The sequence below is a fragment of the Pan troglodytes genome, chromosome 10 (assembly GCF_028858775.2).
Source record: "Pan troglodytes isolate AG18354 chromosome 10, NHGRI_mPanTro3-v2.0_pri, whole genome shotgun sequence".
Lineage (NCBI taxonomy): Eukaryota > Metazoa > Chordata > Mammalia > Primates > Hominidae > Pan > Pan troglodytes.
Genome location: NC_072408.2, coordinates 104,377,904 through 104,392,150, shown reverse-complemented (window position 1 = coordinate 104,392,150; position 14,247 = coordinate 104,377,904). Strand labels below are relative to the sequence as shown.

The 14,247-nt window shown below is 36.1% G+C and overlaps 1 protein-coding gene across 14 annotated transcripts in view; it reads right to left on the bottom strand.

Moving 5' to 3' along the window:
* Positions 1 to 14,247, bottom strand: part of LOC134807503 (uncharacterized) — a 162,736-nt gene that overhangs the window by 36,903 nt on the left and 111,586 nt on the right. Inside the window, exon 11 of one of the 14 annotated variants that reach the window (XR_010148131.1) lies at positions 5,056 to 5,307. The exons of the other annotated variants lie outside the window; for them this stretch is intronic. The gene's annotated coding sequence lies outside the window, so the exon portion shown is untranslated. The remainder of the gene's footprint in view (positions 1 to 5,055; positions 5,308 to 14,247) is intronic. 14 annotated transcript variants of the gene reach the window in all.

Here is a 14,247-nt window from a genome sequence, read left to right as displayed (position 1 = left end):
CCCAAGTCATAAAAGAACATCAGGACTGTGATTCTATTATCAAGACAGATAAAATTCAAATGATGAAATAGCAGCTTATTTTTAAACATAACTTGGTGTATTCTATTTTAACTTTGACCAAAAACGTTAAGCACCTTGTTTTAAGTGAAAAAGACAAGCCATATTATGAAGATGAACTTTGGCATGAATATACAGTTTCTTCAGGAAAAAAAAATACAGTGTTGTAAATATTAAAATGTCTGCTTTTCGCCTCCTTTTTCCCAAGTCTATTTTCTAAATAGGGTTGTCTGAAATAATCTCATTTTTATAAAGTCAAGTATCTTATGACGATCAAACTTGATAATTAGTGTACAAGAAAATGCAGACTCTTAAAAGGGTAACTTCAAAAAGACTTTTTCCTCCTGGTGGCTGTTTGCCCATGAACATGCCTTCCAAGCCAGAAAGAGGCTCCAAGCTCCACTGACCACAGGAAATTCCAGCCAAGATTCTAATCTCCTCTGCAGAAGTCAGTACAGAGGCAATGGATGGGAACAACACAGCAGAGAATGCTATTGAATTTGGTGTGTCCTACAAATGAGGAAACACTGATATCTCCCCAGAATCACAGTCAACATGGAGATGCTCTAAATATAAAAAGTAAGACAAGCTTTTTAATTTCTTGTCAAGGCTTCCTGACATCCAACACTTTCATGAGGTTAAGAAATGTGTCCCCAGCTTCTGTTTTCTGTTCTCCTTCAGGGAACACGGTGAAGAGGCCGCCCAGCTGCCTTTTAACACGTCACACTTGGCTGACTCCCTTCCTTTCTAGGGGAGTATGTCTGCTGCATTTGGACTCACAGAAGAAAAAGCAAAATGAATTTAACATAAAAGAAATTCACATATTTTTGCCTCTTTAATATTCGAGAGAATGCCCATGGTTTGGTTAAGTTGAAAAAGTTTTACAGAATGAAGATTACTGAGGCATAAATCACATAGGTAAAAACTGAGATGTAAGATGGGATGAAATTTAAAAGCTAATTAAGTTCAACCAGGGCTTCTCAAAGACAACATGTCCACTAATCTTCTTGTGCTAATATTTTGTTTTTCAAGGGAGCAGTAAGTGGAAAGTTGTCATGGTTGTAGATTCCACAGTGTGATCCTTTAGCAAGAACCTGAGAAGGGGGAAGAAAGATTAGATGCATGGGTTTCTGTGCCGAATGGATGCTGGGACGAAGATGCAAAGAATAGATAAGTTAGAGCTTCGGAGGAACTAAATTTGAAGCCAGCCGGTAAAATGGATTGAACCTTATTACCTCTAGTCACTGAGAAATTCCCGAGACAGTTGGATGCAATTTGAAAAGGTCAGAAAAATATTTCCTGCACAGCATTACTGCTTCATGGTTTAAGGGTGTACATTTGTGAGATGTCAACTCTAATCATTTTTATTGACTTTGCTTTCCAGAGACAGACAGACAGTCTGGGAGGCAAGACCAATAGATAAGAGAAAGGCAATCTTATAAATGAAAATCTCTCTTATTTTGTTCTCTCACTTGTGACTGTGAACAATTCCGAATCTCGCCCATTTGAAGGGAAATTATACCAACTTCACGGAGGGCTGACAGAATGGAAATGAAATCTAGGAAATTGTGGCTATAATTCTAGTGAGATTACTTTCTTTTAACTGCTATTTATTTAGCCTCTACTATATGCTAAACACATGAAACGTAGATGATGTTGGATTTTAATCCAAGTGTGAATATTTAAAGTGAAACACCATAAAATACACCAAAGCATGGATGTTAATTTACTGTCGGCATTTCCATGGAGGAAAGGCTTTGTGAAAGAAGGAAATCCACAGGAAAAGGTAAACATTAAATGAAAGGTATCAATATACAGTCAAGATATTATTTCAATAAAGGCTGTATTGTCATTAGAGCTCTTCCAAATACAAAGAAAAAATATTTTTCTTTTTACTTGAAAGGAGTCTTGGATGCAATAAGAACCTTTTAGCAAATATGTTTACAGGTCTTTTGGGGGGGACATGCAATTAAAGGTCAAAGCTGACTTTTTAGTACAGAATGGGATGACCCATTCCAACCCTGCAAAGGTTTAATTAACATCTGACTTTTCTTTCTGTGCAATGCCATATGCTGTAGAGACAAATACAAGCCTATTTACTCTTCTCTTGTTTAGCAGCAAGACCATAACTTTTCAATGGCCCTGAGACCCAGCTGCCTGCTTTCATATCACATGCCAGTCCCATGAAGATGTCCTGGAAGCTCACTGGAGCTTTTCAACTAGCAAGGTATTTTCTTATGGAAAGCCTTCATTCTGATCAATTCCATTCCTCACAATATTTAATAATTTTAAATTGTATTCCATAATCACTACTACCAGCAATATAAGCAGCCAATAACAAAACATTTCATAATATCAAGTACCCCAAAAAAGGGAAAGAGCAAGATCATTAGCTAGACACCTAGATTCTTGGCAACGAGGGTAGAAATATCTAGCTTTTAATTGACTTTTTATTTCTATCTCACCTGAATAATTGATATTGGTTAGATATGAGTAATAACATTTTGTGAATCTTCAAAATTTTCACCTTTTGGGTTATCTTAAGACTTTTTTTTTTAAATTAAAAGTGTTTACTGAAACTTTGTGATGATATACAGGTCCCCAGTGAATCACATTGAAAACTTGAAATTGTCCACGTTTATTTTTGTAGGCCCTGTTTTATTGGCAGAAAAGTATCTGATGCATGAATCTTTTGATTTCTACTACTTAAGTTATCCATAGGGAAAAATTTTGGACCTTCTGCATAATCATTAATATGATTAATAATGATAATAATAACAATCCTAGAAGTATTATTACTATTAAAAGTCATAATGATAATAGAAATAGTCACCATTGGCTGGGCGCGGTAGCTCATGCCTGTAATCCCAGCACTTTGGGAGGCTGAGGCAGATGGATCCCCTGAGGTCGGGAGTTCAAGACCAGCGTGACCAACATGGCAAAACCCTGTCTCTACTCAAAATACAAAATTAGCTGGGCGTAATGGCACATGCCTGTAATCCCAGCTAATCGGGAGGCTGAGGCAGGAGAATCGCTTGAACCCGGGAGGCAGAGGTTGCAGTGAACTAAGATCACGCCACTGCACTCCAGCCTGGGTGACAGAGCAAGACTGCATCTCAGAAAAAAAAAAAGAGAAAGAAAAGAAAAATCACCATTAGTTGAGCATTTACTACGTGTGTATACTATGCAAATACATCATCTCATTTAGTCCTTGCAGTCAACTTAAGTAAACTTGATTTTTTTTTCAATTAAATATTACTCATGCTGGGAATGAGGCTTAGAGAGGCTTAGAAGAGATTGGACTTGGTCAGAAAACTAGTAGGTATTGATGCTGGGACTCAAACCCAGGCTTATTTGATTTGAGTCTACATTATTTCAAAGCTTCAAACTATTCATCATGCTCCAGGGGCATTACAGGACCAGGAGTGTCAACTGTTGAAGATCACACAGCATTTCTGAAGTTGAGTTAAGCCAAAGTTCACTGCTCATTTAGACTGAGGCATGACCACAACACACCTGCTAAAAGTCCACAACCTGCAACCACCTTCTAGAGCTATGAGCTAAGAGTTGTTGATAGACATCTTTCCTGCCCTCATGGAACTTAGTTCAAAAGGAGAGTAGCACACTCCTAGCAGGCTGCTTAATCAGGTTGCACAGCTCAACAGCACCACACAAATTCTGGAGCCTAACTGTGCATAAATTTCTTTTCTATTTGAATTATCTTTGAATTATGTTCTGAGATGAGCAAGAAAAGGCCATTTCTTCTCAGCTGGGGCTGCAATTAAGCCAAATGTGTTAGTTCAATGAATTATTCTCCAAACACAACTTTAAAAGATAAAATGTATCGCTATTTTGTTATTATCACAGGCAAATAATTAGAATAAAAACAAAAAAAAAGATGGGTCACAGGGTTTAGCACATAAACCATTATAGGTCTTTTATTTTAACAAAATGTGCCAAATACAGTCATGTTTCAACTGGTAAAATAACATTTTACCAATCATTTATCCTAACAAATTCACAAAATGTATCCCCAGCAATAGTTCTTATTTACAGAGAGATGATGACCATAAGTGTTGAAATGCTGGTAGGCTGACCTAGCACATGTTGTCCAGGTACCTGTCTTCACCTGCCTTTTGTAGGCTCACTCTTACCCCATTCTGTCTGGAGGAGAGCCTAGTTTGCTTGTCAGGACTCCTTTGAGGAGACCTTTCTTCCAACTCTGAAAGCAACTCTTCTACTAACAAAGCTGTCTTGTAACTCGAGAGGCACTAAAATGAACCAAGAGGAGAAATACCAGTAGCTGGGTTGCATTTCTTACAGAATAAAGTCACTGCTGTGGTCTAAAAGTGAAAGCATTTAACAGCAACAACAACAACAAAATAGAAAGGGATTTAGGTGCAGCTACTGAAAGGTAGAGGAATGAGTAAAGAGGAGGCTGGTACACAAAACGAACTTAAACCTGGAGTACAAATTCCTCAGTGTTGCTGACTCCTTGCTTAAGAACAGAGCAGGGCAGGGAATGACACAGTAGAGGGTGAAATGATGCCCTTTATTTGTACCCCTGAAGGGCTTTGGAACTAAAGGAGTCCAATTCCCAATCAAGGGACAAATGATAAATGCCCTCCAAGGTAAACTAGGAATCCTAGGAATTCATGTCAAGGAATCCATTTTTAAGCCTTGATTTCTTTAAAAGACAATGCCTGAAGAAATATTTTATGTCAGGTTGATTGGCTAATTTTATTTCACTTTTTAAATACCAACCTGCTTTCAAAATAGATTACGACTTTATTTAAAAATTTCTGTAATAAAAGTTCTGGAAGAAAACGTCAAGCTGGCTTATTATATGAGATTTCTATTTTATCTGATTCTTCCTCTATGCACAAACTCAGCTTCAGTCATTAGTATCATTAAAATTAACTTTCTAGAAATGACGCAAAGGAAGGATAACATACAATTAAAATACAGTATTTACAGCAATCGAAGCAGGTAACACACCTCAGAGGCTGGGGGGGAATGAAAACAGCTTTTCCTTTCTCTTCTTTGGATTAAACATAATAATTTAGCGATTTCTTACAACCTATGACTAGATTCTTCATTTTAATCGTTCATCCAACATTTCAATGTCACAATGTTAAATATTCTGGGTAGCTAGCTGTCCTTCTCAAGAGGATTTTGGTAGCATGAAACTCAAATGTTATCTTGGTCCATTTTCTGCAAATTACAGGACTCTCCAGAGCATAGTCGTTCCTATGTGGGGAGATAGCATGGCTTAAATTTTTCTGAATAATTTTCAAAATCAAATTTGAAAGTTTTTATGAGATATGATCCTCCCTCGTGGGTGATATGAAGCATAACCTAAGGGACAAACATGAAAATAATAAGCATAAAACATATTAGCATATAGATGCCTTTGAAATAATAAACAGCAGAAACCAAAAGGCTTATCCCCAAAAGAAAGTTATGAGAAAATATGAAATTAACGTACACTTCTCGCATGACAACCCTAGCTTGAAAGCCAAACGGAATACACTTATTCAGCGAAGAGTGGAATGGCCAGAGCAATGGAGAAATAACCCCCACATCAACTCTTCTTTGTTCTGTTTTGATCATTATTACCACATCAATATTCTCTATTTATCCTTCACCTCATGCCATTCCTTTCCTCCTTTAAACAGAAAAATAATTAGCAGGCAAATAAGTATTTCCCTTTTGCTTCTTCTATGAGCCACTACCAGGTAGACAGATGGAATATTCTTTCTTTTTTATTTTTATTTTTTCTCCTTTATCTACCTTTCTATATTGCCCATTGATGGCACACAAAAGGCAGGGCTTGGTTATTCAATTACCAAGAGGACTAAGGAGGTTTAGTGGAAAATGAAACAGAACTTGGTCTTTTTTTAAAAAAAAAAAACAATGAATCATGAATGCCATTAATGCTTTTTCTATTTAAATTGGTAGAGCCTCTCAAGATAGCAAGAGAGCATATTGTGGTGTTGTAGAAAGAATATGGTCTTTGGAGTCAGCCTCATTTAAAGGTCCAATCTGAGTAACTTCAGAAAAGTTGATTTGACACAATTAGTTAAGTGTTCTCTTCTACGAAATAGTGATAATGTTGTCCACTTTTCTGAGTTGCGACAATTAGAGGTTATATATGTAAGCTACCTGGAACAGAGTCAGTGCTCTATTCACCTGGATGAATGGATCAATGACATTATAAAGACTCCATAAATTTGCAATTCTAGAAAAGCCAAATACTTTCCCTTTTGCATTTTGCATGTATGTGCATGAATATATGGCTCCAAAGACAATTATGAAGGAGAGATACCACAAAATATGATGCTATGTTCTAGATCCATAGTGGCACGGGATTGCAAAATAGTTCCAATTGCACTAAGAATAATAAAGTCGAGAAAATAGAGATCCTACAGAAATATTTTATCTTATGGAGCCAGGAATGGGAATTTAAATTTAACTTTGCAATTACTGACAGGAATCTATGAATGTTTTATGTGATTCCAGGAAAGTGAGAATTTGCTAACTACATCTTAAATTACCTGACACAGGTGAATTCCCTCAGCAAGTTCATGTTGGATTGTTGAAATACAATATTCCTATATCTGGACACTATGGACATTATTTCAGTCCTTTTAATATTTTTATTATTTATTTATTTATTTATTTATTTGAGACAGAGTTTCACTCTTGTTGGCCAAGCTGGAGTGCGATGGCATGATCTTGGCTCACCGCAACCTCTGCCTCCCAGGTTCAAGTGATTCTCCTGCCTCAGTCTCCCAAGTAGCTGGGACTACAGGCATGTGCTATCACACCCAGCTAATTTTTGTATTTTTAGTAGAGATGGGGTTTCTCCATGTTGGTCAGCCTGGTCTCGAACTCCCGACCTCAGGTGATCCGACTGCCTCGGCCTCCCAGAGTGCTATATATTTATTTTTAATGGCTGTCAATACAATATTTAGAACACTGAGAAAGGGTGCCTCACCAATGATACCATTTGATATTCTCCACTTGTTTTTAACTTTAAACTTTTGATTGATACTAATTACTTAACAAACATTGTATGTTTTGGCCTCTTGGCATATAAAACGGGAAATAAAACATTTATTACAAAATACCGAATTCTATAGGTATTTGAAAATCAAACTTGGGTTATTTCACTTTGTTCTCTTTCTGTGGAGCACTGGTCTTGAACCTACCCTTCATTAATGAACACCTGCTTATATGTCAACAGTTCCATTTCTATCAAAATTGACCCACCTATTTCTTTAATGTTTATGATTTCTCATCAGTATCTCAGACTCTGCTGACAGATAGTAAAGACGTTGGAACAGGGGAAAAACTAAGACAGAAAAACCTTCAGGGATATATTTTCTTGACAACCGTGCTGCCTCATTGAGTTTGTGAAAAGCATGTTGCTGAGAAAGTTTTGACTGCTCTGCATGAACAGAGTAATGGTTCTATGTTTACTTTTTCCTGTTTAAACTTACCACATTGGGTCTACCCCTTGAGACAGACACCATGTGAATGGCATCCTTGCTGAATGTCCTTTAATCCTCATCTTTCTTATTCACTCAGGCCTAAGAGAGGCCTAATTTATTGCCCTTTCGGGCTAATTTTAAAAAGAATGTTTAGAAAGACATACCCCAGTAAATAAACCAAAAGCTACTTTTGGCTTTCAGGCTTTGAGAATATTTTGATTGCCCATATGCTCTCTGAGAATGGCTCTTTTGGCTATAAAAGAAAAGATTCTGTTTGATGAATTAAGTGAATATATATTTATACAAAATGTATATTCTTAACTCTCTGCCAGTGATTTGGTACGATAAAACATACTCTTTTCTGAAAACTATAAAGGACTTGAAGTTCTACCAATGTTCCCTTAAGGAGATTTCAACTTCTTATGGAACCTTGTTTGAACGCTAATGATGTGCAGATATATATGTTTCATAGTCTCTCTCAGAGTTCAAAACCACCCAGGGTGCGTAGTAGGAAATAGTAAGGCCAGACTTCCTGCAAACTCTCAGATCTTTTTGTTTTGTTGATGTTCTCAAATCATTCTTTCAAAAGTTTCTGCTGTCAGATCTTAGTGTATGTTAGAGCTTGAAAAAATATCTATTGCAAGGGATAAAATGAAAATAAACCTTTTCAAGTCAATCTCCATTATTTATTTTAAAAATTCAATTGCTAGACTTTTCTCCATTTGTTTTTTTAAGTGATCAAAATATGTTTTCTGCATCCAAATTGGAAGGAAGAAGTTAAATTGTCCCTGTTTACAGACATGATCTTATTTATAGAAAACCCTAAAGATTTTACAAAAAAACCTGCTATAGCTAATAAACAAATTCAGTAAATCTGCAGAATACAAAGTTACCATATAAAAATTAGCAGTACTTCTATAAACTAATAATAAACTATCTGAAAAAGAAATTTTTAAAAATCCCCTTTATAATAACTATAAATAAAATACTCAGGAATAAATTTAACCAAGGAGGTGAAAAACCTACACACTGAAAACTATAAGACATTGATGAACGAAATTAAAATAGATAGCCCATGTTCATGGATTGAAAGAATTAATATTGTTAAAATATTCATGATCTACAGATTCAAAGCAATCCCTATCAAAATTCCAATGGCATTTTTACAGAAACAGAAAAAAATCCTAAAATTTGTATGGAACCACAAAAGACTGTGAATAGCCAAAGCAATCTTAAGCAAAAAAGAACAAGGCTGGAAGCATCACACTACTTGACTTCAAAATATACTACAAAGCTATAGTAATCAAAACAGCACAGGTCTAGCGTAAAAACAAATGCATAGACCAATGGAATAGAATAGAGTGACCAGAAATAAACCCACCCATTTATGGTCAATTTATTTTTGACAGAGGTGTCAGGACTACATAATGAGAAAAGAACAGTCTCTTTAAGAAATGTCAAGGAAACTGAACATTCACATGGAGAAGAATGAAAGTAGGCTCTTATTTCAAACTATATACAAAAATCAATTCAAAATAGGTTAAAGACTTAAATGTAAGAACAGAAAATGTAGAACTACTAGATTAGAACATAAGGGAAAAGCTCCATGACATTGGTGTAGGTAATAAATTTTTTAAAAATGTGACCCCAAGGCACAGGCAACAAGAGCAAAAATAGACAAATGAGAATACATCAAACTAAAAAGCTTGTGCACAGCAAAGGAAATAATCAACAAAATGAAGAGAAAACCTACAGAATGGCAGAAACTATTTGCAAACTATACATGTGATAAGGGGCTAATATCCAAAATATATAAAGAACTCAAACAACTCAGTAGCAAGAAAACAAATAATCTGATTTAAAATTGAGCAAAGCACCTGAATAGACATTTCTCAAAAGAAGACAGATGAATGGCCAACAGGTATATGAAAAGAGGCTCAACATCACTAATTACCAGACAAATGCAAATTAAAACTACAATCAGATATCACCTCAACTTGTTATAGTGGCTATTATCAGAAAGACAAAAGACAACAAGGGTTGTTTTGGATGTGTAGAAAGGGGAATCCTCTCACACCATTGGTTAGAATGTATATTAGTATAGCCATTATGGAAAACAGTATGAAGATTCCTCAAAATATTAAACATAAAACTGTAATATAATCCAGCAATCCCACTACTGGGTATTTGTCCAAAGGAAATAAAATTCATATGTCAAAGAGTCAAAGAGATATCTGCATTCCCATGTTCATTGTAGCATTATTCACAACAGCCAAGATGAAGAATCAGCCTAAGTGTTCATCAACAGATGAATGGATAAAGAAAATGTGATACGCATACATAGTGTAGATGTTATATATACATATTATTATTATATTATTATTATTATTTAGTGATAAAAAAAGAATAAAGTCCTGTCATTTGCAGCAACATAGATTGAACTGGAGGTCATCCTCCAGTTGACCTCCTGTTCAATCTTTCTATGCCGGGCTATTTCATGTGAAATGAAATAAGTGAAATAAGCCAGGCACAGAAAGACAAACACTGTGTGATCTCACTTATATGTGGAATCTACAAAAGTTTAACTCATAGAAAGATAGAGAAAAATGGTGGTTACCAGGAGCTGGAGAGGGTGAGAGGTTGGAGAGATGTTGGGCAAAGGATACAAAATTTCAGTTAGACAGAAGGAATTAGTCCAAGAGACCTACTGTACAATACGGTGACTATAGTTAATTGTATGCCTGAAAAATCACTAAGAGTAGATTTTAAGTGTTCTCATCACATACAAAAAAGATAAGTATGTGAGATAATGTATATGTTAATTAGCTTCCTTGAACCACTCCCCATGTACAGACACATATTTCAGAACATCATATTGTACATGATAAATATATACAATCTTAATTTGTCAATTAAGAATTTTTTTTCACCTTCCACTACCATAAAATAGTCACAAAATTTACTTTGGCATCAACATTTCCTTGATTTTTTTATTATTATTTTCTTTCAAGATGGAGTCTTGCTCTGTCACCCAGGCTGGAGTGCAGTGGTGAGATCTCGGTTCACTGCAACCTCCACCTTCCAGGTTCAAGCAGTTCTCCTGCCTCAGCCTCCCAAGTAGCTGGGATTAGAGGTGTGTGCCACCATGCCTGGCTAATTTTTGTAACTTTAGTAGAGATGGGGTTTCACCATGTTGGCCAGGCTGGTCTCAAACTCCTGACCTCAAGTGATCCACCCACTTTGGCCTCCCAAAGTATTGGAATTACAGGTGTAAGCCACCACACCCAGCCCATTTCCTTGATTTAAAACATAGATGTGAAAGATTAGATCTCTCCATAAAAAAGCAGTATTTTTCAAATATTGTCAGTGACAGGGAAAAATTAAAAGTCCTCAAAAATAGCAATGCACCTCAGATAAAAGCCCTTCAAGGATAATGACAACCAAATTACCAAATTTAGGATATACCATAAAAAAATAACAATAGTTGATGGTAATAATGATTGAGGCGTATCTCCTTCAGCTCTACTTAAGTCATCCTCTTAACAGTTCCTACTTTCTTTTTGTGCCAATGGTGACTAAACACTCAAAATTGCACCAGCAGGTAAATCCTTCCTGTTATCTGAAGTGTTTATGTCACTTGATGAACTGTCGTTTACATAAGAAACTGGCATATTCCCATTTCTCATCCCATCCAGTGACACGAGTAATTTGTAAAAAGTGTGCCCTATCCATCTCTTCTTCCATTCTAAAGCTGTTAGACATATTTACGTGGAGTCATAGGTAACCTGCAGTGTTAGAAATAAGACTAGAACTTGCTCATCCCTAGGATTTTTTCCTCATCCAATCCCATAACCTGCCATATTTCTGCCCTTGAAATTTTATAGTCCTAATGAAAACTCAAATATCCCTAGCCCTATCCCGTGATTATCTGTTTGCATTTCTACTTGCTAGAAAAGCTTGGGAGTAACTGGAAGCCAAAAACTGAGAGTGCTTTCCAAAGATGCTAACTGAAGGTGATAGAAGAAGAGATACAGGAGAGAATATTCACATTCCTTAAGGTCAAGCTCAATGACTGATTAGTTTTAAAAAAATTGCTCTCTGAGGGTGGGACATGTCTGCAGGGTTTATTCAAAATTATCCACAGCATTAATAATCCCACAAATCTCTTATTTATCATTGTGAAGGACATCTAAGAGTCAGACTCTTAATCTTAGATCTGTCCCTCACCAGCTCCATGATGTTCCCTCTATACTCGCAATGTCAACCACTGCGGACTGTGGAAAGAAGAAAACATATGTAAAGGTGCATTATAAACTACTCCATAAATGTTGGTACTATTTTGGGGAGATATAGTTATCATGGTGATGATGATGGTGATGATGATGGTTGCTAGTTGAGTACCAGTTGCCTTCATAATGCAGTATATGAAAGGAAAAATATGAGGAAATTGACTAGAGAGAGCCTGAAGTGCAAGAGTGTAATTTAATGTAAATGTGATTTTGTTGCTCTGACCCAGAATGGGAAAAACCATGGGCACATCCAAAAGGTCTTGTGAAAAATGATTCTCTTTAGTTCTCTTCCAACGTATTGAATATGTTTACAAATAATAGATGCCTATTAATAGACGTCATTTATTGGAATTTTTTACCCTGTACTTAGTACTGCTAAGCATTTTGCATGAATCATCTTATTCTGTTAGTGGGGGCAGAAATTGATATTCTATCATATTAGGTAACAAATACATATTATATAGCAGGAATCAACAGGATTATATAAACCCCCAAAAAGTCATGTGACTTTTTAATGGGATTTCATTGGACTGATTAATTCAGGAGAAAAAGAGATACAAGAAAATTGATTTGACCATCTGGACTGATTGGAGTAGATTGCAGAGAAATTAGTTGATAAAATAATATTGCTGTGTGGAAGGACAATAGGAAAGGTTTCAAGGAAATTGATAGGTAATGAACATAATTTACAATTCTAGCGAAGGTATGGTACCATCTCTGGCTATGGAACTCGATTCCCCCAGTACACAAATACACCCCTGAAAATTGTGCCATTCTTCTGAAGACTGAGCCATTACATTGTACATACTGTCCACTCTCTGATTACGTATGTGTCTAGAGTTGATTTTCACCAGTTTTTAAGGAATTTACAATTCTGGCACTAACCTAAGACAAAGCCTACACTATCATGTGGGTTCTCTGCTGAGGATTACAAACTAATTTTTACTATCAGGCTAACCAAACCCAACTGGGCAGGCACAATTGTTACTAAAAGTTATATAATATGTCTTAACTTCAAATCTAAATCTGATTATTCTATCACAATATGTTTTAGTAAGAATGAACTTGAGTAACCATGAGTAAGCCAAGATAAAATCCCCAATACCAATTTTTCCATTTAGTTTGACAATATGCTTTGGGCTTGTTAATGCAATATTCTAACTAGCATCAAAACCTGGAGTGTTTATTTATAGCATTAGTCTTCTAGTCTCCTCTTCTTTCTTTTTGATAGAAGGGCAAGGAGGTAGGCAAATCACTGAAGAGATATAATACAAAATAGGAAAAGTGAATAACTCTACAGATTCCTACTTCTTAGAGTAAAATGGGAATAATTATCTTTGCACCACTGGGCTAAACTGAATTGCATATTTAAGAATAGCACAAAACTAAGAGATCATGGTTATAGGATAGCTTTCTTTGCTTACCAAAATGATGGATGCATTCCTGAGATGATTTATTTTCAAACCCCAGAAGCCACATTTTAACAACATGAGATGTAGAAGATCATACCGGTGAGTTTGAATCCTGGCTCTTTCAGGTAGGATTTGTGCTTCCATTTTCCATTCATAAAAAAGGGAGAATAGCAGCCCCCACCTCAAAGGTTTGTCAGAATTAGATGTAAAGTACTGAGAACAGTGTCTGGCATATAGTAAACGTTACATAAATGTTAGACAGCAGCAGGAGCATTATTCATAGTCATACGCACATCATTTAAGAGACAAAAGAAAACCTCCATATTATGCCAGCTTCAGCACAAAGGGAAGGGAATTAAATATGATTTCATTATCCCAGTGATTGTGAATGTATTCATTATCATATATAGAGCGCTCATTATGTGCCAAACACTAAAGTATTAAACAGGGCAGAAAAATTGCCAGTCCTTATAGCATTTACTTTCTAGAGGGATGATAGACAACCAACAACTCTATGGTATAAAGTCTTGTAGTGATGAGAACTATGGAAAAAACTAAAAGGAGGTAGAGAAATGCAGAATGGCCTTTACTCTGTCCCCACGTTCGACTGTTTTTGACAAAAAGGCTTGGTGCAGGCCCTGCTTTCCTCCTGGAAGGAATGCTCGTGCTGACATTCTAAGTAACTGCTTCACTGAAATCCCAACCATTTGGATGCAACAAAAATAATCCAGCATATGAGCACATCCAGATAGACATATGTACACTGGTTTTTTAAAATGTAATGTGTATGTAATTTCCCGAATGGCTGGTTGTCACATCCATCTGGTCTTATTTCCATAGCACTTGAATGCACCACGAGGATATAAACCCTAAAAGCTAGAAAACAGAATTTAAATACCCAAACACATACGAGGTGTGTTTTCAAAAGCAGCAGACCTCAAGTGAACACTGTGGTAACTTCATTAACTTCTCAGCCACAGTTGAGAGTAGCTG